Genomic DNA, 24,734 nt, shown 5'->3' on the forward strand with positions numbered 1-24,734 from the left:
GAACATGTTAAATAACTCCACCATGAAAATGGGGTCTTCCTGCCTAAATAATCATGTACATCACAACGTCTCATCATATCTTATATTTTTAGACATTAAATAAGATAACGGATAAGGAAAATGGGTTTTTCATTTAAGCGTCAGCAGTTTTTAATGTTTGAATTAAGACTAGAGATACTTTAACACATATTATAATACAAAGATAAAGTTACTCATTTGAAAACATGCTGGGTTCAAATATTAAACATAATATATTCACATTTAAATGTCAGCTTATGTTTTAATATATAGTTGTTGTATGTTTAAATAATCGTCTCTCTCTGAATTTCATCCAAGGAGGTTGCCCCCCCCCCCCCACACACACACACACACACACACACACACACACACACACACACACACACACAGACACACAGAGATTTCCTGCTGTTACGTGTGGGTGTGACTTCCCACAGCCGTACTGTATGTGTGTTCGTTTCAGATCGTTTTCTGTACTTCAAAACATTTTATATCAATTCATCTTTTAGTTGTTTACCTTACTTATGCATCTCACAGGGATCAGGAGTGTGTGAACTAAACTTCTAAACCTTTTGTTGCAGGTCTGTTGTATTAGACTCGTTTTAACACGGTGTCCTTAACCTAAGCAATCAGACGATTTGATCTAGAAATACTAGCCCTGGAATTGTCAAAAAATCCCACCAGATAAACTCTAGTTAAGACACATTTATTCACATTTTAGGGGAGGATAATTAATACTCTAGGGTGAAGAATAAACCCAGCTGATGTTAACATTTGAGTATGGGATGTAGTGCTGATTTTTGGCAAAGTTTAGACTATTTTATCCTTAATTACAGTTTGTTTTGTTAGTTTGTATTTCCCAGCCCCTCAACAGAGCAACAGGAACCCCAAGGCTAAAGTTGTTCAGGAAAACAGACCTCCAATTTTATATTTAGGTAAACAAAAACCCTCTGAAGATATCAAATAAGCAGGAAAAGAGGAAAGTAAATACACTTTTTATCCAGATGTTTTTTTGTCTTAGCTTTGCACGTGATAATTACGGCTGGACAGACATTAAAGATATTTTAAAACACAAAAGATAAAGCTGCTGGTTCAAACACACGCTGGATTCAGTTATTAAATGTGAATATAATTGTCAGCTTATTTATATTTTAATGTATGGTTGTATTTTTTTATAATTGACTCTCCATTTCATCTATTCAGGATGCTACAGTGACACACACTCACACACACACTCACACATACACACACACATCTCCAGTCGTTACAAGTGTGTGTGACACTGTGCCAGAGCGGTGTGAACATTTCTTGTACTTTGCAAAACATTTTATAAAATTACATTTCTACTTATTTAGCTTAATTACAAAAAAACCAGGCCCCAGACTTTAGGAAAGAAAACTCTTCCTCATTTCAGGAGGAATCCCCTGACGCTCCTCCAATGATGGTCCCACTTTTTGCTCATCTATAATATATATATTTTCAATGATCTTACAAAATCTCTAGATCCTGCAAAGTATTTTTGACTAAATCAAATAAAACACTTCTTAAGAATCTGTGTTAAATGTCAACGAGTGTTACACCAGGTGTGTTGATTTCACCTTCTTCCAAACACTCCAAAACTCTCATGGGAATTAAATCAACGTTTTACATTTCTGACCAATTTGTGATTGAGGTAATTCCTACAATTATCTTTCACCCTGCTGCTCTCAAGTTGAACTAAATGCTCAGAATGTCCCTGATGGTGCCTGAGAAGTACAGGTACAAGGTACAACATTTGACAAAGTCATGTCTCTGAATCCCAAAAACATTTTGCTAAACCTTTCTATATTCACCATGATCTGGTATATTTTAATCATTCTTTTGCCATTTTTCTGACTTTACCAGCCATGACTTCACCTTTCTTCTTGTCTTACCATCTCATTTTCTTTCTTTGTCACCCTGCAGATGCATAGAATTGATATAGACAAACTAAAACCCAATGTAACATAGCATAAACACTATAAATCAACAGTTTTGTGGACAAATTAAGTAAGTTAAACCCTAGATTTGGACATTTTTAACCTCTGTTTTACCCTCTCCTAACATACAGTAAGTTCTTGAATTAACACTTTACCAGGTTTTGAATTTTCATCCGCAATTATAAAGTCAATTTTTAGGAATAGGATTCATTCATGCTTCAAAGTCACACCCGTTTACCTACCCATTCGGATTGAGACGACTCTCCTTGGCTGTGAGGACCAGGGGATGGGTGTGTCCCTCTCAAACCGGCCTGACTCTCAGAGTTTCGGGTGGTGCTTCTGGGAAAAAACATGTCGGTTTATCCAAGCTCTCCCTCTACTCCCACTTTATTGTCCTTTTTCTGCTTCTTCAGCTGCGTCAGTTTCCATTTTCTTGATCACCTGAGTCCTGAGAACACACAGAAGTGACAGATTAAGTTAAATGGATTTATTCACAAACAATTAAAAACACAATGATAATGAAGATAAGTGAAATGGGACCCCCTGATTAGCTATCTGGTATTTACATTACACACACTTAGAGTTGGAGGGAGTTCATGTATTAAACAGAGACATTTACAAGTACTGTTTTACAAGTGGCATGCAAACACACCTACACACATCTGGGTGCAACAAATGACCGAATCAACACGAGATCTCATAAATGAAACACATGAAGAAGAGGGACTGTACTTTAGTCCAACAGTGAGAAATGTGTTTGTTTTTTATATACTGAATAATATACTGTGTGTGTGTGTGTGTGTGTGTGTGTGTGTGTGTGTGTGTGCAGGTGACAGGGGTTAGACTCCCTTTTCGGGGTGTACACACACCACAGGACGTCCTGCTTCTATCAACCCTCAGGCCCTCGACGCAGACTGCTCACAGTTTCACTTTTGAAGAATGACTGCATCTGCTGCAACGCGAACACACACTCACACACTCGTGGAAATATATCACATGTCAGAAACACACATTGTTTAGCGTGCTCACAAACACAAATAAGGGGACATATTGTCTGAGAAATAGAAAATGAATGAGAGTGGACACACACACACACACACACACACACACACACACACACCTACAGACGTACAGCTGTTTTTATTTATCACTCTCAAAAATTTTATCCTACATTTTGGCTTACACACAACAATTATGCAGCAAACTGTTTGGAACCTTATTGATTTGTAAACATCTTTAACTAATATACATTCTTTACCTTTTAACACTTCATATGTATTCTGTTATCTGCACAGACATCACACACACTATTGCCCTTTAAACTTATTTATATGTATTTCTTTTTGTATTATCTGTATTTCTTTTGGTATAATTTGATTTATTGACATTATTTTGTTGTCTTATATTGCTTTCCTATACTGTTTCTATATTTTCCTGTTCAGAACGCCTGCACTAGAGTAAATTCCACATCTAAATTCATATTCTGATATCTTAAGCATGAAACAATAACATTGTCTTGCTTGAATGTATTTTAATGTATGGTATCTCAGTCCTTTATGTCTTATGTTTAATGTGAAGGGCTTAGAGATTCATTTTAGACCCACATTAAGTGTGTGTGTGTGTGTGTGTGTGTGTGTGTGTGTGTGTGTCGGTGTGTGTCGGTGTGGAACGGGTTTTGGTAGTTATTTTTAGACATGTTTTTTTTTCTTCTACATTGTTTTCTTGTATGATAAATAATTTTAATTTTTACATTCAATCCATCATCCTCTTTTCTGAGAGTTACTTGGTGTGATGTTTAATGTAAAACACATTTAGTGAACGTGTCCTCAAATGGGCCTCGTATATATATTTGCATTGCAGTCATAAAAAGGAGTTAGTTTCACAGAAAGAAAGCCAGATAATCTGCTCTATGAAAGCTTTCCTCCATCTAACTCCCCTCTTTCACACCACGCATCATCTAAAACACCATCAGTTTTAACTTCTCAGAGTTTGACATGTCAGCCATTTCCTCTCAGACATCAGGAGGCTACGTTTCTTTTTCATTTCATTTACTTGACTAAGGAAGCCTTTAGTCGCCAGTTTTGCTGAAAATATCCCTCCTTCATTCAGAATAACTCATGAAGAGGTGATGATTACCAGCTAAGGCTGCAGATTTGGAAAGAAATAACTAATTGTGATTATTTTGGCTGATAATGCAACTCAGATATGATCCACAATATTAAAGGGATGGATCATTTTTGATTTGTCATTAGCATTGATAAATGAATGAAATGATTATGCAGTGACTTTTTAAAAGATCTATACATAAGAAATATGTTTTGTTAAGTCGGTCAAATATAATTTGTAGGTTGGAATATCTCTGTAATCATTCAAAATCCTATTTTAAAACATATTTAGCTTTTAACTATCCTACCGTCCTCAACGTTTATCGGTATTTTCTTCTATTATCTTACTTTGTATTGACCATGATTATGTTAACTACATAAATACTCTCTCTAAAACCTGTGAAATTATTCTGCGATATAGGTAGAACTTATTATTACTCTACACTCATTTCATATTCTATATTATTTTCTTTGTATTTTTGAAATGTACTGAAGCAAATGTCACACACCCTACTTCTTCCCCCAGAATGGATAAAGTATTTTGATCCTGATGATTCGAAATGCATCTCTATTTTGACAAAATGAGTAGATTTTAGGCTTTTTGTGCATGTTTTGTCATGCTGTCTTTTTAATCTGAAGGCTTCTTGACTCTTATTCAAAGTGCAAATTTAAGCAAATTCAATAAGCATTTATAGCTGACCAATATTACAGTTTATAAGTGAAGTGACATTAAGGTTTGATAGTGAAGCCACTGCAGATAACAAACCTTAATGTATTGTGGAAAGATATATGCAGGACAGAGGATAAAACTTGTGATGGTTTAATATTTGTTGAACACATGTTTACTTAAAACCAGGTATTGAGAAGGTTTTCACAGAGATGCATTTTTTTCTCTATAGTTTTTATCAACCTTTCAGTCTTTCAGTTTATTTCTTTGGCACATATCTAAAAAGAGGGGAGACAGGACCTAAAACACAATAAAAAGACAGAAAGGTTTAAACTATTTTCAGTTTCAGTTCTCCTTCAAAGAAATACTTTAAAATCTAAAAACCTTTGTTTAAATCTCCTATCTCTCTCTAAGATAAATGTTAGTGTGTGTGTGTGCGTGTGTGTGCGTGTGTGTGCGTAAGACAGTAAAGAGAGATCAAGAAAAAGAGAACGTGTGAGAGTGAGTCAGTAAGTGTCAGTTTGAGTGCGTCAGCATACGAGTGAGAATTAATTGTATTCCTAAAATATACAAGTGTTTGTAAGAGTGTGTGAGTGTGTGTGAGTGTGTGTGTGAGTGTCTGTGCCCATCTACACACATGTTTCAGTATACATATGTGTGTTTGCCAAAGTCTTTTCACTTTCAAAATGAGGAATAAACTTTGTTAAATAAACTTCACTGTTCACTGTTCATGAACGGCTTTTGATTAAAACAAAAAAGACATTCATTAAATTAGAAGTCAAATGGAAACACTGTAGGCCCTCTGGTAAACACATACAAAGACACACACACTGTAACACACTAAGGTCCGGAAATATGCTCCCACCACCGCGCCACACCTCTTCATAATGTGGTGAAGAGCTCGGCAAAAAAAAAGGTTCATCTGCTTCACACACACTAAACTTTTGTGTGAAGAAATAACTGGAAATCATTTTAAAACAGAGAATCATCTTACAGAGTCACGTGTTGTTGTCAAATGAGTTGTGATATCCTTGTTGAAATCCAGACGGATAAGATAACTGCATCCAGTCCTGCTGCATCTAAAAGTCAAAAACGATTCTTACATGTTTCCAGGTGGCAGGAGTAAACACTTTTGGGAGGGATTTTGTTACTTCACTTTTGAGTTTCTCCCTCAAGGTTGAACATAAAACTCTCCTGGCTGAAAAGTCAATTGAGACAAGGAGCAACTCCATTGAAATACAAAGATGAATTGATAAAAAGTTAAAGTTAGAGAAAGATTAGGTGAGATCTACTTCCGAGGATCACTGCCGTCAGAAACACTGTGAAGAGTAAATACTGTACAATCAGCAGGTTAATCTCACAGATTCTCAATCATAAATAAAACCCGCAAGAAGAATTTGAAATATATGTTATCAAATTGGTTCATGGCTTCCTTTGACATCACATTCATTTGTGGTGAATCAAGGGGAGACGTTTCTCACTGTTCCTCTATGCTTGTGTGTTATCAACGGCTATTCTTAACGTACATTTGGGTATAAAATGTATAGCCTTTCACCCGGTTTGTTCAAATGAATATGAGAAAAAGGATAGGATAGGATATGAGGATAAAAATTCCTGTCATACATACAGCTCCACTTTCATCGCCCCTGGTGTCGTGAAAAAAAAACCTGCCGTTGATTCTGAGGACCGCAGACACCAATCCCAAGAGTGTTGAAATGATTTAAAATATGTGGTTTACTGTATGACTGTATATATCATCAACTGATCAACCCTAAAAATCCTATTACCACAGACTGTCTCACTTAGGCTGGGTAAGTTAAAGACTGAATTAGTTTTAATTGTATTTCTTGCCTTTACTGATTAACAGCCGTTGCAACAAATACAGAAATTCCATAAAACGTTCTTATAAATGACACAAACTAGAATAAGAATTGAACATGTGTTCAGAGAAGGACATGTGTATTTATTCTGTTCCTTTTTGAAGTTGTCTGTCTGGTTTTGAGATTGCCACAAACTGCTTTTAAAATCTTTGTCAAACAGGTCATAAAAATACCCTTTTTATAGGTTGAGGTGTCTTCGGCAGACTGGATGTACCTTACTTCATGAAGGGGGGAGGTTGAGGGGGGAGTCATATGCAAGGGTTGCAGAAGAGGGTGAAGACATAGAAGTTGAAGACAAGGAATAGAAGAACTCCTCAGCTGGGTTTGAGTCAGTCAGGACTTCCCTTACGTCAATCCTCCCCTCAGGCCCTGAGAGGGAAAGAGAGAGGAGGATAAAGACAGAGAGAGGGGGAGACAAATGAGAGAGAGAAGAAACAAAGTGAGACAAAAACTCAGAGACAGGAGATGAGGTAAGCATCAAAAACATGATGATATCACAGTACGATACTGTACCAATATTTCCTTACACTCCTAATGAAGCCTGAAGTGAAAAGTTAACATGAGGCTCTGAAGGGACTGCCTTCACGGTCATGACTTCACATCACCACCGCTAAGCTAATGTTGCTAATGTTCAGCATGATGACATTCAGTAGACTTATAAGCCACTTTTTAGGACACATAAGTTCAAGACATACACTGACATTTGATCTCTTTAAACAAGAAGACATCATATTTTCAGCTTAAACACAGAGTTAATTTCTCGCATCAAACCAACAAAGCTTTCAGAAAACCATTGACTGTCAAGACGAGGGAGCCCAGTTGAAATGCTATCTCACTTCCGGGTTTTGGACTCATTCTTACATCACCGTTAACCCTACATTTGGCTTCCCCCACTTACTCGAGGACCCCTTAGGGCCCACGGACCCCTTGTTGAAAGCCCATGTTCTACTGGATCCTTTTGGACATTATTAGGCTCAGTTAGCCAAAGACAATGCAAAGACACACAAACAAACACACACACTTCAACGTCTTACAAAACAGTATAACAGGAATCAAAGTGTGTTCTGCATCATATGTGAGTGTGTGTGTATGTGTGTCTCATCTTGCGTGCAGGCCTACAGTTCGGGCGTATAAAACGTTGCTCAGCTAAAAATAAATTAAGGGCTCGAGAGAGAGGAGCGAAAAGCATTGTGCGCTGTGAGTCACGACCAGGAGTGGTAGTGACGACACACACACACACACACACACACACACACACACACACACACACACACACACACACACACACACACACACACACACACACACACACACACACACACACACACACACACACACACACACACACACACACACACACACACACACACACACACACCAAATAGCCCAAAAGGAGAGAGACTGATATCCAGTCAAAAGTCTTCGAAAATTGTAAATTTGATTCATTTACAGAAAACAAGTCCCCACAAAATACTCTGTACATCTCAACATAAGACATGTTATTTCACATGATTCCAAAATAACCTAGACAAAAGCAGCACAAAAACTATGGTTTAATCTCCAAAACATCGCCTTTTCTTCCTGTTTACACACACAGACTTGACTCATGCCCAAAATTAATAGAAAATACGAATTATATGACTCATACAAAAGGATGAGTCATACTTAATGCATCTGTTACAGTAATACCACAAGACAATAAACACTTTAAAACTATACATCTCATTTTTCAGCTACGGCAATTTACTGACTTGTATTTCACTTTTTTTCCACTGAACTTGATTCTGTTTCTATAAATATAACATGCTGATATCTAATGAATACAGTGCAGGTACAGATTCTCTGGGACACACATTGAAACTTTATATGAAAAGGACCAAAGAGCTAACACAAAGATTATTGTTTAGTCAAGACAAAGTGTTTCTTTACATGGACGTCAAGCCACTATTTTCACTGTCAATGTTTTAGTAACTTAAACAGTTTTGTGGGCAGCTGATGTTGTTTTACTCTCTGACTAAAACCTCCACTCGCCCCAGGTTTGGTTAATGTCAAACTCACGAAAAATATGTCAAGTGACTAAAGCCCTCCACTCCAGAGCACTCTTCCAGTTTTCAAAGTACTCATTCTCTGATTTAATGGGCAAATACCAATTGCATGAAACACTCATTTATTACTTGGTTGTTGTTTTGGACTGATCAATCTATTTTTGTCAGCATGCACGTCTCAAACCAGAATGAAAACACCAGTTTGATCCAGGATTTTTGGCTCACACAGAAACTGATTTCCATCCTTTGTGAGAAAATATTCATGTCAAAAACAGCTGAAACAATCGTCTTCAATATCTGTGTTTTCTCTCGAAAATAAAACTTAAAAGAGGCTCTATCTGGGAGGTTTTCCCTTCCCTGTGGTGTGTTATATCGGTTTGTGTGCATGCAAATGGTCATTGTGCAACACTTGCGATTGGATGGCGCTCCAACACATCTAACGTGATAGGCTTAGGGGCGGGAAATCTCAAGAAGTTGACCAATCACAACAGAGCAGACTGGCCTCTGGTTTTGGACAGAGGGTGAAAAGAGGAGCTGCAGCACAGGCAGTATGAGAAACATAAAGAGCTTTTTGAACATTAAAGCCTGGAGACATGTCAGACAAGAGTCACAAGAGACAAATATGAACCTCAGAATGAGCATTTTAAGGCCCCTTTAAAATATAAACACAATCAACTTTTTTACAACTTTTAAACTTCACTTGATTTAGCTTGGACCGAGATTTACTGTAAGCTATTTCCCTTCCTGCAAATACATTTAGTTACAGACTGAATTGAATTAGTTAAAGCATCAGCACCCTCTACAATTCAAAGGACAAGAATCTGCTGAATGATACATTTTCAGTCCAACGTCTTGGAGAGAGAGCCAATAAGCAGTCAGTCCAGATGTGACGCGTCCACAGCCCAAAACATGGAGCCAACATAAAAAAGTTTGGAAAACAAATCCCAATCAAAGACTTCAAGTTATCTCATGAATCTTGTGTAAAAGTTCATTTTGAACTTGCTTCAGCGAAGAAGATCAACCAACCATTGACCCTTTGTACCCTGAATCCAGTTCACTTTTTACATAGGTTAAGGCCCGAAAACCTGACCTCCTCTCACAGACGTATCGTCGCCTGACTTCTCCCCAGCTGACAGAACAACATTGAACATAACAAAAATAACATTTTGGTAAATTTCTGAAACTAGTAATGTTGTCTTTCCTTAGGATCGTCTCGATGTAACACCACAAGTTAAACCCTGCTGGTAAACTTTTGTCTCGTGAAATGAAGCACATGTTTCAGAGCAGACACACTGCAGTTTACGCCAGACTAAGGTGGATGTTTTCAGCAATATGGACTGCAGTGTGAGAGGAAGTGGCCATTACAGTGGCTGAGAAATAGGAAGAAAGGGTTTTATCAATCTAAAACTCTTTGAAAACTGATTAGTGGAATGAAACACTTTCTAGGTTGTCACTGAATTTCTTTAAGTGGAACAATTTTAACATGTGTTATTTTAAACTAACATCGATTTCTCACTATATTTTAATACAATTGTGTCATGAAGGAAGTTGTAAAGCTGTGTTGGTATGATTTAAAACTTATACGTTAACTACAGAAATTTCAAGAGTCACACTACATGTCATCTAAACACTCCCCATTTTGGGTCAGGTCCATGTCCTGCTTTAGCTTTATGAGGTTAAAGTTGATTAGAGCAGGTCAGTTTGCATAAATAAAAAGGTTAGATTTGAACAGGGGCTGCACCTGTAAGAGTAGACCTGATCTCATTAATTGTACAGAAATACATGTTTTTTTTCCCGCATATGTCCCAAACATTGAAAGCTACTTGACTCAGAAAAGCAATAAAACCGTGACAGCTTTAACAAGACGTATCAAAAATGATCTTACTGAAGTTTAACGCCAAACACTACGAGATGAGTACCTTATGTGAAATGATCAAAGCCTGGTTTGGCTGTTTTTTAATAAAAATGTACGATAATAAGATCCATAAAACACCTGAAGTAGTCCGTTTCTGCAGGGTGGGAAACAAAGAAGTGAAGCTTTTGCAGAATATGTGCAAACAGCTTTAATGAACAGACACTGAAAGGTTGACTTAAATTATGTATATCGTGTCAACAAATTGCACATAACTGTATCGGTTAAGATGAACCTAATATGTATCTAAACTTAATATTATAACCTAATACAGTTATGTGAAATATGTTGACACACTACATTTAATTAAAGTCAACATTTCAGTTTGTTCAGTGAATCAGTGCTTTGGAATAACACGTAAAAAAGCAAACAACAAACAACAGCATACACATTTTTGTGAGAGGATGATTCCCTTTCCAAGAATGGAAAACATGAATTGCACTTATTGCTAAGCAAAAAGATGAGGTTAACCGTTCAAATATGATCATTTATGTTTAATTAAACTTTATATTGTCAAATGGTCACTCTGTTTACATATACAGCTCCGGAAAAAATCAAGAGCCCACTCCAGATGCTTCTTAAATCTTTATCTGTACATGTATGGCAGCCATTCCAGTGTCTGTTGAATCTCAACACAGAGAACAATTGTCAGTAGTTTATAGAATACAATAAAAACAAACATCATTTAACTCAAAGACATGTCTATTAGTATTAAAACAAGAGAAAATGATGATGCTGAAGTGGTCCCTTCATTTTTTACGGGGCTGTACATTAAGGCAAAATTCATTCACGCAAATTTTGGCCAGACCCACATGGGGTTTTCACGCTGACGTAAATTTCCCTGTAACCTAACCCCACTACACTATGATATTTCTCCCAACGGGATGATAAGCAGACATGCCTGAATTACTAAATATAAAGTATGATTTCTGTTGCAGCAAATAACATGTGTTAATTCATTAGAACACAGATTACGTCCTAGAAGCCCCTCGGTCTCAGTTTAAACCTTGACGTCATCTCCCAAATATAGCTTTGCACGGCTCGCACTAAACAAGAAAACATGATCGTCAGTGGATATTTAGGAACATGCTGTGATTTATCAGACACAGGTGCGGTGGTACAAGTCCTCTGTTCAATCTGTGATGTAAAGTTTACATAATGAGACTCTTTAAAGTCCTGTCAGAGCTGTTATTTACAGGGATTCCTCACAATGGACATAAGGAGTTGTTGAGCATGTAAAAAATCTGACATCATGAGTCATTATGGATACGTAGGTCTACAATCTGGGTGAATTCTCCAGCAGCATGACTGTATTTTGACTCAATTCTTAGTGTTTAAATATACAAACCAAGCCAAACTAAGTATATATTTTTCACAACACTAATAGCAATAATTTGAACTGATAGGTAGAAAACACACAAAACCATTCCCACTATTTGATGGTTAACCCTTCAACAGAATCACATGTAAGGACGTGCAAGTGATACACCACAGATTTATAGAATGCAAAACTAGAAGCACATCATTTCCCTTAAAAAAAACAAGAGCTATAGCATAAGAATTGAAAACACACACGCTGGTTTCCACAAAAATAAACAAGTTTTACAAGAAAACAATTTCTCTATTTGGAGTATTGGTGCAAAAGATTTGAAATGTGTGGAGTCAACTTTGCCAATTTTTGACTACAGGGTTAATTCACCCGAAATCCAAAAGACTAAAACATGTCTCACATAAATAGCCATGCAGGTATTTCTTTTCCAGGTTTTAGGATCCATCTGAGATGTCTGCCCCCAGACCCAGGCTCTCAACATTGGAAAATTACATTTGGAAATGTAACAGCAACATATATTCTTGTTGAACACACTGGATGATAAACAGAGCTCCAGCTGTCCACATTATAGCAACTTTCTACTGAAGATATGGTGCCGGAAACAACTGTTGACGGTGTGTGTTGTGGAATATCCTGATCAATGAGGGCGCTGTAAATGGTACTTTTCAATGCTGCGAGCACAGGAAACAAAACTCCATTCACCTCCATTGTTTTGGGTCGTAGTATAAATATTGTGGGAGGTCATATGTCAAGGCTTTGTGTGGGAATGAAACCCAGGGACCTCAATATTGAGTATCCCTATCACAACTGGAAAACATCAGCTTTATTATAACCTTACTTCTTTGTTTGGACTCCTTACCTCGTAGAGAAATTCACAGAACACAACATTGGATAGGAACGTCTCAAAACATGGACAAATAAAAACTAAATATCTGCATGGCTGTAGCACCATCCATTAGAGGTACGTGAGAAAATATTTCTAATGATGTGAACCGACGGTCCTAACCCCAAAATGATTTAGCCTTGCTTATATCCATGATTATTTACTGAAGAAAGAGAAACCAGCAGTCATGCAATTGTATACCTACAGCACTGTGTGTATTCGTATTGCACATCTGTAATATGTTAGAAAAAGCAACGCAATGTCACCTCAAATATACAAAAAAATGTCACAAATATTATTTTTCTCTTGGATATTAGAGGCTATTTGTTATGCAAGCACACATTCACACCTATCAAAAAGTGTACATATTTTTGACCACCCAAATGTTACTACTCCTGCTGGGGCTTATAGAAGCACTTGAATGCACCTTCAAATGAAACAGGGATACAAAATATCTTCCATGAAATGTCTCCAAGTGACCAAAGATAGCAGGTCAGGGGGAGTCCACTGACCTTCCCAGAAAACATAATGTTTTAGCCTCATCACGATCACACTTTCCATTAAGTGCATATTAAATATCACTCTTTGACATAAGTGGGAATTCATAATTAATGCCACTACAAAACCTATTGTGTAGAAACCGAGAGGGACATTATTGTTTGTAAAAAACACATTTTTGGCATGCTTTGCTGCACTAGGTCATGACACTTTCCCCTCTGCTTGCATGGTTTATTTTAAGGGCAAATAAATCTGAGGTTACATCGAGGTGTTGCCTGAACTGTCCACGATATGATGATTCACACTGAAGGGGGGGCATGACAAGTATTTGGACGAAGACTTTACAGCTCCTGGTGCCAAAAACAAAGGTCTAAAGCAGCCACAGTCCAGATTACAGTCAGTCATGGCCTACAAGCACGCTCATATTTCATCAAATATCAATAACGTCATCATTCAGGTGATATCGTTGCCCATCACATAGTTGTACAGCCACCACTGACACTACACACTTCGGTGACCCGACAATGACTCTGGACCAATATACGATTGAATGGAAAGTGTCTGAGTTTCTTCCACATTATCAGAAACAAAACAACATTTAAATATCTTATATGATCCTTGAAATAAGTTTGACGATAATGAACAACAGGGACGCACGAGGCAAATTTCCGGATGACTAAACTCGGAAAATGTCACCGAGGTCATCTGATATATCAGAACAGAATAAAATCATAATTAGGAAATATTATACTGACATGACAGCATGTATGAAATACTGAGAAAACTATAAAATCCCTAACACACACTCCAATACCTTCCTAGATATATTTTATAAAAGGCTTTTAGGATTGACACGCTCCTACTTTTACGCATTGTTTAAGTGTTTGACGAATACACTCGTCTCAAACCATCATAACAACACAAATGATCCATGTTTGACTAATTGCACATGTAGTCGACAGAACACTTATTGGCAATTATAATTATAAGGTCCACAATGAGAGGAAATGATAAAAAGAGAGAGAATATTCAGCAGCGGAAGTGTGCGCAGACACAACTCCTGCTCTCCAGCACCGAGCAGCCAGGAGCCTCACGCAAAATGCAATTTAAAGGGTGATTTGGGTTTGACGTCATACCCATCCTCTAACACATCTCAGGCCGTGCAATTACCTTTCTCGGGGCGAGGAAGAAGGGACGACAAGGAGGAGGAGGACTGTCGGTCTCTCATAGTTTCTCTGTCTTTCTCTCTCTGCGTTCCTCAGTGAAAACATCCAAAACAAGTGTCTCCTTTCCCCCCCCCAAGGCGCACAGCTGGAGGATCAGCAGCAGGGTCCACTCGGAACCTCGTCTCCATCACTGTTCTTGTTTTTGCTGTCATTGATGTCTTCTGCAACACAAGAAACACAAGACAAGCACGGTGAGATTTAACCGTAAAGTTCATCTACGGCCAAGCGTGCGGGCCGACACGGTCAGGACAGAGATGTGATGTAGATGGGGGTTTGAAGAGAGCTGGGAGAACTTTAACATATATTTCTTATGAATGGAGACTCCACCACACAGCCACAAACATAAAACAAGTCAGAAAAGGCTCCGTTTTTACGCACGAGGTTCCTACAAAGCCATTCAGGAAAAGGCAGCAATTACGTCACCCTCAAGAGATGCACGGTTTACCTTCAGTCACACACACACACACACACACACACACACACACACACACACACACACACACACACACACACACCAGTATTCTGCCCAAAACTGTCACCTGTGTCATTATGTAAAACACACACACAGAGCAAGGGGGACTCCACAGGTCCCTTTATAGAAAATTACGTCATCTGTTTCCAGATGTTTCTTTGCTTATCAGAGTTCGTTTATGACACGTGTCTAACATGTAGGTAACCTGCATGTAGGTGGTGTGCACATTATCTTGTCAGTGCTTTGCTCATGGGTTGGGTCATATTTTGAACGTTCAGAGACCCCTACTCAGATTTAGCAAGGTGTGTTCATACTGCTCGCTTTACATCATTAACGTTTTTTTTTTTTAAAGACTTAGCTTCTTATCCTGGTAACTCCACGTCGTCGCCATGACGTAGAGACCAGCTGATCTAAACAGTCTCATTTTTTATTTCATTTACGTCACTCTCTGCTCTCTGACGTGCAATTTTCCACCCTGACAAAACCTTTTCTTGCCAAGCGTCAGGCCTGTAACTTGCAGGTCTCTCTGCGTAAAAGGAGCCTTATTTTTCATAATGTACGTAATTTCTGAGTAGCCTTACACTTTCTCTTTTACAAAATATGTTTTTTGGCCTTATACTGCAATCATCTTTTAGCAGGATTCATGATTATTCACCGGGATGCTCCCTGATGGGACAGCAGATACAGAACTGGTCATAAAGTTGCTTGTGCTTTTCTTCTCGAGGCTGCATTAGATAACACCTTATTTGATTCTTTTTACTCTGTCTTTTCACATAGATAATGATCATTTCTGGCTTTTATCTTCTGTGGTTTGATCACTTTGTGTGCTCACACCACTCATAATGCACACATAGACAGATAGGGGGCCGGGAGTTTCGATGTGCTGCAGAACTTGTGAGTGTATTGGTGGAATCGTAAAGCTGATGATTGAATTAAGTGTTGTTATTTTTAGTCAATTGGGTCAGACTGACAGGACGAGTGTCCGGGTCATGTGTGGGGGGAGATGACCGGGAACAGACGTGGGCGAGGGATGCTTATAGTGGATAACCCATTCATAAAACTGGGAGTGGGACACTTGTGCATACCGTGTGTGTGTTAAAGGACAGAAAGAGGAGGGTGGGAAAGAGAGATGTTCTTTATTTCTCTCCATCTGCCAAACTGGGCTTCTCCCTAAGTTAGGATGGCCTTGTTGGGGAATCCCTTGCATGTGAACTTGCTTACAGGTGTGTGTGTGTGTGTGTGTGTGTGTGTGTGTGTGTGTGTGTGTGTGTGTGTGTGTGTGTGTGTGTGTGTGTGTGTTTCCATTATTATTTTAAGGGTGGGATGGGGGTAGGATGACGTCCAAGGAAAGTGGAACCCCACCCTCCAAACGACACACACACACACACACACACACACACACACACACACACACACACACACACACACACACACACACACACACACACACACACACACACACACACACACACACACACACCACTGTTTTTCCCACGTGCAACTTGTTCATTGACGGGGTCTCCCCATGTTTACACTCTGCTCTGCTGGGGGCCACTGTCACCTGTTCAGTGTGGGACAGGAGGAGGGGGTGTACTTTGGCTGAAAGGATTTAATGGTGCATGGCTCAAAGTTTAGAGGTTGTTGTTTGATATGATTACCAGATCTTTTTTTATTTTAGGTGTTGTTTTGAGAAGGGGGGCAGCATACAAGAGTTTGATCAAACTTGGGTGCGACGTGGCTGCGGAGCTTCACCACAATTTCTAACAAAGAAGAAAACTGTTGACTAGGAAAAAAAATGCCGAATGTACTATAGGGCTGAAAATCACCCATGACAAAAGCGCCATTGCTCAGGCAATGACGAAAAACACAAGAGCAAATAAGGACAACAGTAAAGCAAAAAGAAAATTCGAGTAGAAAAAAGGGAAACAAGCCCTTAAAAAAAATACGATTGTAAAATTCCACGAGTGGAGCCGTCTTCCCGATGTCGATGTCTCGGCGCGGTGAATGCGCCCTCCGCAAATGCTTTTTGGGGTAAGGGCTTCCCAGATTAATAGTTATGAACAGCAAGCCCAGACCGCAAAAAGATTCGTGAAGGACATTATCTGCTGCTGCCGTCCGACGGAGACTCCGTGACACCCGGGGAGTCTGCTCTCCTTTCGCTTCCGTGAATGTATCTCCCATCCCGGCTCGGTTGATTGTATCTCCAGCCATCGGCAACCCGAGGCGAGTGTGTGTCCCTCCAACACACACAACACACACACACACACACACACACACACACACACACACACACACACACACACGGAGGGGGTTAGGATGGATGGAGAAAGAGAGAAAAAGGGGGGTCTCCGGATGCCAAGGCTGCAACTGAGAGCTGTCCAAGGTCCTTACGCTTTGATTCCCACTCCTTCTCCAGTTTGAATCTCTATCTCCCCTCTCTCCCCCTGCCTCCTTCCCTCATATTTTCCTCCCCCTGTTATTTTTTTTTATCCAAACGCTCGGATGTGCAAAGCCCGTGTGATGATCGGGAGCTGTGCATCGATGCGTTGTGTTGTCAGTGTGCACTCTCGCTTTCTCTGAGTGTGTGTTATATTCCCCGGTCCGCGGTGTGTGTCTCCGTGCAGCGCTGACTCTCTGCTCCACAGCTCTGGGTGAGGAGAGAGCAAGGCTGTAAACTGCTGGCAATAAATAGAGAGCAGGGAGGGATTTCATTGGAGAAACCCAACTTCGTCATCAACCAATCGGTGTGTCGCTCATATAGGGACCCCCCTTTTTGAAAAAAATGAATAAAGCCGACAGGGTTAACCAAATTGTAATCTACAGCAGAGGAAGTGTATTAATGTTTGGATATGAGCATTTAATGCATTTTTGTTTTGTTTGCAGGGTGTCCACGGAACTGAGCATCGCTTTAAATGTGTTGTATCATGATAAATAATATCTATTTAGAATAATAAACGAGATTTGACCCCCAAAAAATGATCCATTTTCCTCCCTATAAAAACTACAAATCCCCCTCGTTCCCATTTCACAAATGATGGGTAGCTAATGCAAAGACAGCAATCAAAAATATAATTAGATAAAATAACAGTTACGTGTCGACCAAGTGTGGAAAGCTCGCCACATCGCATGAAAACATCAGCAAGAAGCATCTGAGGCGACTCATGGTCACCTATAGAGTTCACCGGAGGGTACCACTGCGAAAAACACGCGGGGGTTTCCAAACTGCAAATTCAGTCCAAAACCGCGATGCTTCAGTCACTTTCAAAGATTTTAAGGTTGAAACCAAACATAATCTCACCCAAATCCTCACAGCGATACCCTGCAACATCTTAAAGCGTAAAAAGCAACAATAAACAACTCAACAAAACAACAACACAAAGCTGAGCATCACTTCAGGAGTTAAAGAGTTAAGCACGACCGTAAAAGCATTCGTTCTCACACACAATCTTTAATATGTTTTTTTGTTGGTCAGGTATAAAATAGAACAACTTACCTGTTGTTTATTCTGTTCAACAACTCAATATCTTATCTTTATAACAACTTTCCCCTCCCCCCTCTCTTCGCTCCCCCCATATTTAGATCCAATCCCAAACATAAACCCTTCTTGATCGCCCTCCCTCCTCTTCTTCCTCTCTCTCCATCCATCCACACCGCCCCACTATCACTGATGAAACTCGTCTGCATTCAAGTTGGCTGCCAGCATCAAACAGCAGTGCTCACACTAAAAACAAGCTTTTGGGGAGAAAGGAGGTATTTGGGATTGAGGATAGGGGAGGGGGGGTTAGGGAAAATGTTTTTTTTAATCTCTCCTGGTGTGGGTATTTTTTTTTATTGGGTGGTCTTTTCATTTGCAACCCAGTCAGTCACGATTCTCCCCCACCGTCTGCACTGCACAGTGACTGCCTCTCCTGACGCAGCCAACGCGCACATTACTCACTTTAGCAGTCACGACTCGGGAATCCGTGTTGTTTCCACCGAAATTAGACGCTCGCTGTTGAATTATTGAGCAAGATCTGGCTCCTAGAGTCGATTTTTGCGCGTTTTGACCGAGGAAGAATTACAGAGTTGGTGTTTTTTTTTAGGGGAGGTGGAGGAATGTAAGTAGAATCGAGATTTTGCATGACAAAGACAGGTGGTCGATTTAGGATTTTTCTATGTGGCATTGTAACTTGCATTCAAAACATGGAAAAATGGGCCGATTCGTCCACAGAATTGGGTTGGGGATGAGCTCGGTTCTAGAGTCCCAGTTTCGTGCAGCGTGGTCCGGATCGTTTATTTAACACTGGTACCTTATTGAAAGGGTGATTTCTTCAAACGTAATCGCTAATAGCTACGCTCCCTTCGCCTTTTCCGCGCGCTTTCCTCGTCGCTAGGAGGCAAAGTTATGGTCACGAGACACATAATAGAAGTTAGGATCGTTGAGCTGAACGCAAACACATAGTCAAATCCACCATTTGGCTACTTGTTCAAACATTTCGCACGCGCCAGGCCAACTTTGGCACTAGCTACAGATCTTCTGTTCATTTTAATGCGAGTTGCTTCATTTCAAGAGGCTGGATTGTTAAAGAACTGGGAGTAAATGACAGGACTTATGAAAGAAGAGGGGATCGAGGTCGGTCCAGCTGCTGCAGGCGGGAAAATCTCTGTTATATCATTTTTTTCAAGCCAAATCTCAGTGAGCGCTGGCAGTGTAAAATATTGCTTCAGGATTTCTCCTCCAACGTCGCTTGAGGAAAGAGGATTCACTCAGAATAAACGCTGTTGGTTTCCAAACAGGAGTAAATAAAGCCACTGGCTGCCAGGCACAACACACACACACACACACACACACACACACACACACACACACACACACACACACACACACACACACACACACACACACACACACACACACACACACACACACACACACACACACATAGACAAACACCACCAGTAACAGCCCACTACCGCCACTTGGTGTGGTTTCAACACCATTGCTGCTGGACAGCTCGCGGGTTTCCCCATGCGGTGCGCCTGGTCTCTGCTGCAGCAACAGATCCTTCACTCCTCTTCACCTCCTCTTCCTCCTCCACCGATGTTTCCCTGTCAGTACGACTCCTCTTTAAAAACAAGAATACTGAAGGAAAGGCGTCCTCAAGCGCTCATCAGAGAAGGGTTCCCCTCGCTTTCGCGGTTAAGATGGGAGGGAAAACATAAATATGTGATAGAGACTCAACAGCGCCAACAGACAAAGGGAGTTTTTGCACTTGCTTATTTACCAAAAAGGGTGATTCCTACTCTGCAGGAAAGGGTTGCTCTATGCTTCTGCTCTAACAGTGGCTTGTAAAGCATGCCAGTAAAATCCATCAAGTGTTTTTTTTTGCGTGCGTGAGACAGGACAGAAAATTGCGAGAAAGGAAACAGCACAGGCACTCCGGAGCATGCAATACTAATTACACAAAAGTACACAGAATTAAACATGTGTCTCACTCACCGTGGTGCAGGCTCGTCCTTAATCTAATCTGTGAGGAAGAGAAACACAGATAGACATGTTAGTGAAAAGCATCAACAGGAGTCTGGAAGAAATGCAACAGATTAAGTCCTCCATTTGTTTTTATGTAAGCTTACAGTGGCACGTCCAAGTTTGCTCAGGATCGCCTCCCTTTTTTATACAAGTGATACCCGTCTGTCTATTTCTGGCGCACGATCAAAACTATGATGCTATTTTTAGGTCTCAGTATGAAGGAGAAAAAAAAACAAAAACAAAAAAACACACACTCACAAAAGGTATCGCTTAGGAAGGTGAAGTGAATGTAATGGAAATTATTTTTGTTGCATCTCCAACTCTGCACAAGAGCCCCGATTCACCTACGTTGCATCATTGCAGTGATTTTTTTTTTCTTTCTGGAACCCAATGTGCCTCCACCAGCACCAGCAGCTCACTCGCATCCTTAAAACACACTTTCCCCCTCCACAACTACAATCTGCAAGTCGTCGTTGTCATGCAATACAATATCTGATGTCTTGTCGCCCTCTTCAGAAGCCTCTCGTCCCAGTGTCACTTCAGCAGCTCAAACTCATGAACGCACAAATAGCTCCATATTGTGATGTCCGCAGATAGCACGACCCTGCCTGCGGATTTTTTTATATTTATTTTTCTTTAAGTCGACGAAGCACTGTAACATTTAGCAATTAAGCTTTGCTGACGAGAAGAAGAAAAAAATAATAAATAAAAAAGCCCGTTTTTTTTTTTTCGTTGAAGGGCTGCGTCAGTCACTAGGCATTGACGTCACGTTTAGATTCTCTCACTTTACAGCCCGGAGAGTCTGATTAAAGACGCTGCTGCTCTGCCATGGAAAAAATAAGGGACAAAATAGGAAAATATAACAGGTGGATAATGTGGTTTGGATACGTGGAAACAGCAGTTTTGCAGAAGGTTATCTCATGGTAAAACCCTCCTCTAAAGCTGGAGCATCTGGGTTTCCATCCAACCCCCCCTCCTCCTCTTCCCTCTCTCTCTCTCTCCCTTGTCTCTAAATATCCCCCACCAAGCGTTGGTGCTGTTTTGGTCTTGGATCATTTTTATCCCTGCATTTGGCGGGCTAAACACTGAAACCGAAGGAAAACAGCGAGCCTCCATCTCCTTTATTCAGTGTCCGTGCCCACGCACCAGACCCCGCGCACCCACGGAATAGACCCACGGGGAGAAGCACACTTATCCATGCACCGGCGCACAAACAAACCTCCCTCCACAGTATGCTCGGTCTCTCACTAATATCTATAACACATTAACTGTAAGACCCTCTCCACACACCCCATGCCGTCCATCTGCACTCGTGAGACTTAACGGGATGGGATGGGGAGGATATTTGGAGATGAGGCTCCACTGAGTGGCAGCTACCTAGAAAAGTCGGCTCTGAGAAGGGAAAAGGGCTGCGCCCGTCGCATCGGTGTGTGCTATTTTTATCCCTGCCTGTAGGCCAACTGTATGTCCGTGACTGCTGGCGAGTGCATGTATAGGGACAGGCACACACAGCGGGTGTAGCCCTCTCCTTTACACTAAGAAAACCTGCATTATCACAAAATACACAAGAAAACCATTTTATATCATCTGGATATTTTTGGCATCTGATGTCTGGCTCATTTGGTATTCATAGAATTCAGCCCAATCACGAGTCAATAGTAGAATATCCAATCTACCCCACACACAGCAGCACCACTACCCTACACACACAGACACACACACACACAATTCCCTGTGGTCCACAATCATTTAATCAAAGAGGGAGCAGTATCAATGGGAGTTGCAGCCGAGGTCCCTCGGTGCAGTGAGCCAAGATCACCGCGGTGTGTCGACAAACTCAGCCAGAGATCCTCCTTATTCCACACCAGCACACTACACCCTTAAAAACGATGTACAAGCCTACTGACTCCCGCAAGTTGCAATCGGCTGCAGACTTTCCCCCCCTCTTTGTGAAGCCATTGTTCATCTCACAGTGATAAGGGACGACGCAGCTCTCATTGCAACATATATTTTAATTCAGATTTCCTTACTTTAATTCAACAACTAAACACCGACTCACACAATAAGTGAGAGCCAAAAATGAACATCTACAGCCACAAACACTCACACTTCCCACCATAGGCTGATTTACATTATTCAGACATTCATTTTCAGGAGATATCATAGTGCAACTCTAGAGGAAAACACATATTTAGCAACTTTGTTAAAGGTACAATACATTAAGATGTCTATTGAAGCACTTTAGCACTTTTTATTGCCATAAAATCAACTTTAACTCCAGTGGGGATATGAGTTTGCACCTAAAACCTGCTCTGAAAAGCTAAAGGTTCTGTCCAAAAGCTAAGTCGTGTCCAACCTACTACTGCACAAAGCAGCCAGTGAAATGTACACAACTCGCTTTGCAGTTTAAATCGATGCAACTTCTTCAATACAGCACTATGAACATGCAGGATTAGCAAAATTGCTGCAATGTAAGGAAGAAGACATAATGTCCCGAGGTTGCTGCAACATGTGCGCGCTGAGGAAAGTTTTCTTAAACTAAGGGAGCCTCACTTCTAAGTTAAGCTTTGTCTATTAAGCAAAAAGTACTGCGTGTCTCTCTTTCTCTAATCCAAATACTTACTTCTTTTTTTTTTAGCACGACTTAATCCAGTGATTCCACATAGCAAAATCATAGAAATGATAAATATTTGACCAAAGTTTCCCTCTCTCTGTCTGTCTTTTAGTTGTTACTAGGCAGCCTAAAGCAGAGATCCCCAACACGTGAATACTCCCACGCAATACCGCAGCCCGCTGTCTTTAAGTGTCTACAAAATCCCCTCCGTTGTCAACATGCATTCACACAGAAAACCAACAAAGAACTTCCGTTTACAAATCCTGTGTTACTCTCCTAGTGTGACCCGGAGATGAGACGCCTGCAAACACCGGTATGCCCTGCGATGATCCTAAATAAAGTCGCCTTGGGTGTCATGTGCAGCAAAAACTGAAACAGTGCTAATTAGGAGCTTTAGTTGAATTTTACTTTTACGCATAAATCCACAGATTTAACCAAAATGTTCATAAAAACGCACACACGTGAGCGGCCCTTCTGCATAACCTTGCATAGTTTGGATAACTGTGCCAAAAAGATGTCAAAAACGGAGGGGAATCTCACTTTGGATGGCGTTATCCCTGCTCGTGAGAGTGCTACTACGCTCGTCCTCAGATCAACCGGTAATCACCCCAAATATCTGCGCATGGTCTCTCTGCAAACTTCCCTCACTAGTACACCTCGTTCTGGTTCAATCTGCAAGAGAAAGCACTTACCTTTTTTTGCTTCAGCTGTTTTAAACTCGTATTTTAAGAAGGACTTTATGCAGGCTAAGTTAAATGTAAAGGGTTTAAAGCACAATACGGTGTCTGCTCCTGCGTCAGGATGGAGGAAGCAGATCCGTCCGATGTGCGTCGTCTCCCGGCTCTGTCGCAGACTAAAATATTTGGAGCTGCCATTCAGGATTCAAGGAGCTTAAAAGAGAAGTGCACTGGGTGGTGGTGGTGGTGTTGGGAGGGGTGAAGGGAGTAAGAGGAGGGAGAGAGTTTGGGAAAGAGAGTTACATGTGAGCCAGCTGATAGAAAGAGCCCGCCAAAAAAACACGATTCACCTCACTGCATAGACTTTGTGTGTGTGTGTGTGTGTGTGTGTGTGTGTGTGTGTGTGTGTGTGTGTGTGTGTGTGTGTGTGTGTGTGTGTGTGTGTGTGTGTGTGTGTGTGTGTGTGTGTGTGTGTGTTCCAGACAGAGACGGAAAGCATGAATGGGGCAGGAGAAGTGCGACTAAGGGTCGGCGCTATACTGGCAGAACAAAAGCAGCTTGCAGAGGAAGATCATTTGAAGTAAATTTGACAAAATAAGAAAAATAAAGAATCATCAGGAGAAAAATCAATCAAGTCAGAACACAGGGCAGGGCTTTGTAAAGGAAGAGACCTACAACCACCTCTCTCCCCATCCCTGTCTGTCTCTTCCCCCTTGTCCTCTTCTCCAGAAGTGTGCTATTGACCTGCATTGACGTCATTGCGTCATTAGGTTTCCCTTAGAAACACTGACTTTCAAAAATAGTATCAAATTAATTCAGCTGGCAAGGGGAGAGGGGTGGGGCTTCTCAGTGTGTGTGTGTGTGTGTGTGTGTGTGTGTGTGTGTGTGTGTGTGTGTGTGTGTGTGTGTGTGTGTGTGTGTGTGTTCGGGGCATTTGAGG

General features: G+C 40.6%; 1 long non-coding RNA gene across 3 annotated transcripts; it reads right to left on the minus strand.

Annotated features, from left to right (window-relative positions):
* Positions 1-2,224: 2,224 nt before the first annotated feature.
* Positions 2,225-24,026, minus strand: LOC134858388 (uncharacterized). 3 transcript variants are annotated; one of them, XR_010164954.1, is made up of 5 exons: positions 23,810-24,026; positions 20,474-20,501; positions 14,467-14,683; positions 6,843-6,997; positions 2,225-2,424 (listed from the first exon to the last, which is right to left on the minus strand). It is a non-coding gene; the product is annotated as an uncharacterized LOC134858388 (long non-coding RNA). The 3 variants fall into 3 exon arrangements; XR_010164955.1 differs by lacking the exon at positions 23,810-24,026 and adding an exon at positions 20,608-21,173; XR_010164956.1 differs by having other exon boundaries at positions 2,231-2,424; positions 6,848-6,997.
* Positions 24,027-24,734: the final 708 nt, after the last annotated feature.

Source organism: Eleginops maclovinus, chromosome 2 (genome assembly GCF_036324505.1).
Source record: "Eleginops maclovinus isolate JMC-PN-2008 ecotype Puerto Natales chromosome 2, JC_Emac_rtc_rv5, whole genome shotgun sequence".
Classification (NCBI taxonomy): domain Eukaryota; kingdom Metazoa; phylum Chordata; class Actinopteri; order Perciformes; family Eleginopidae; genus Eleginops; species Eleginops maclovinus.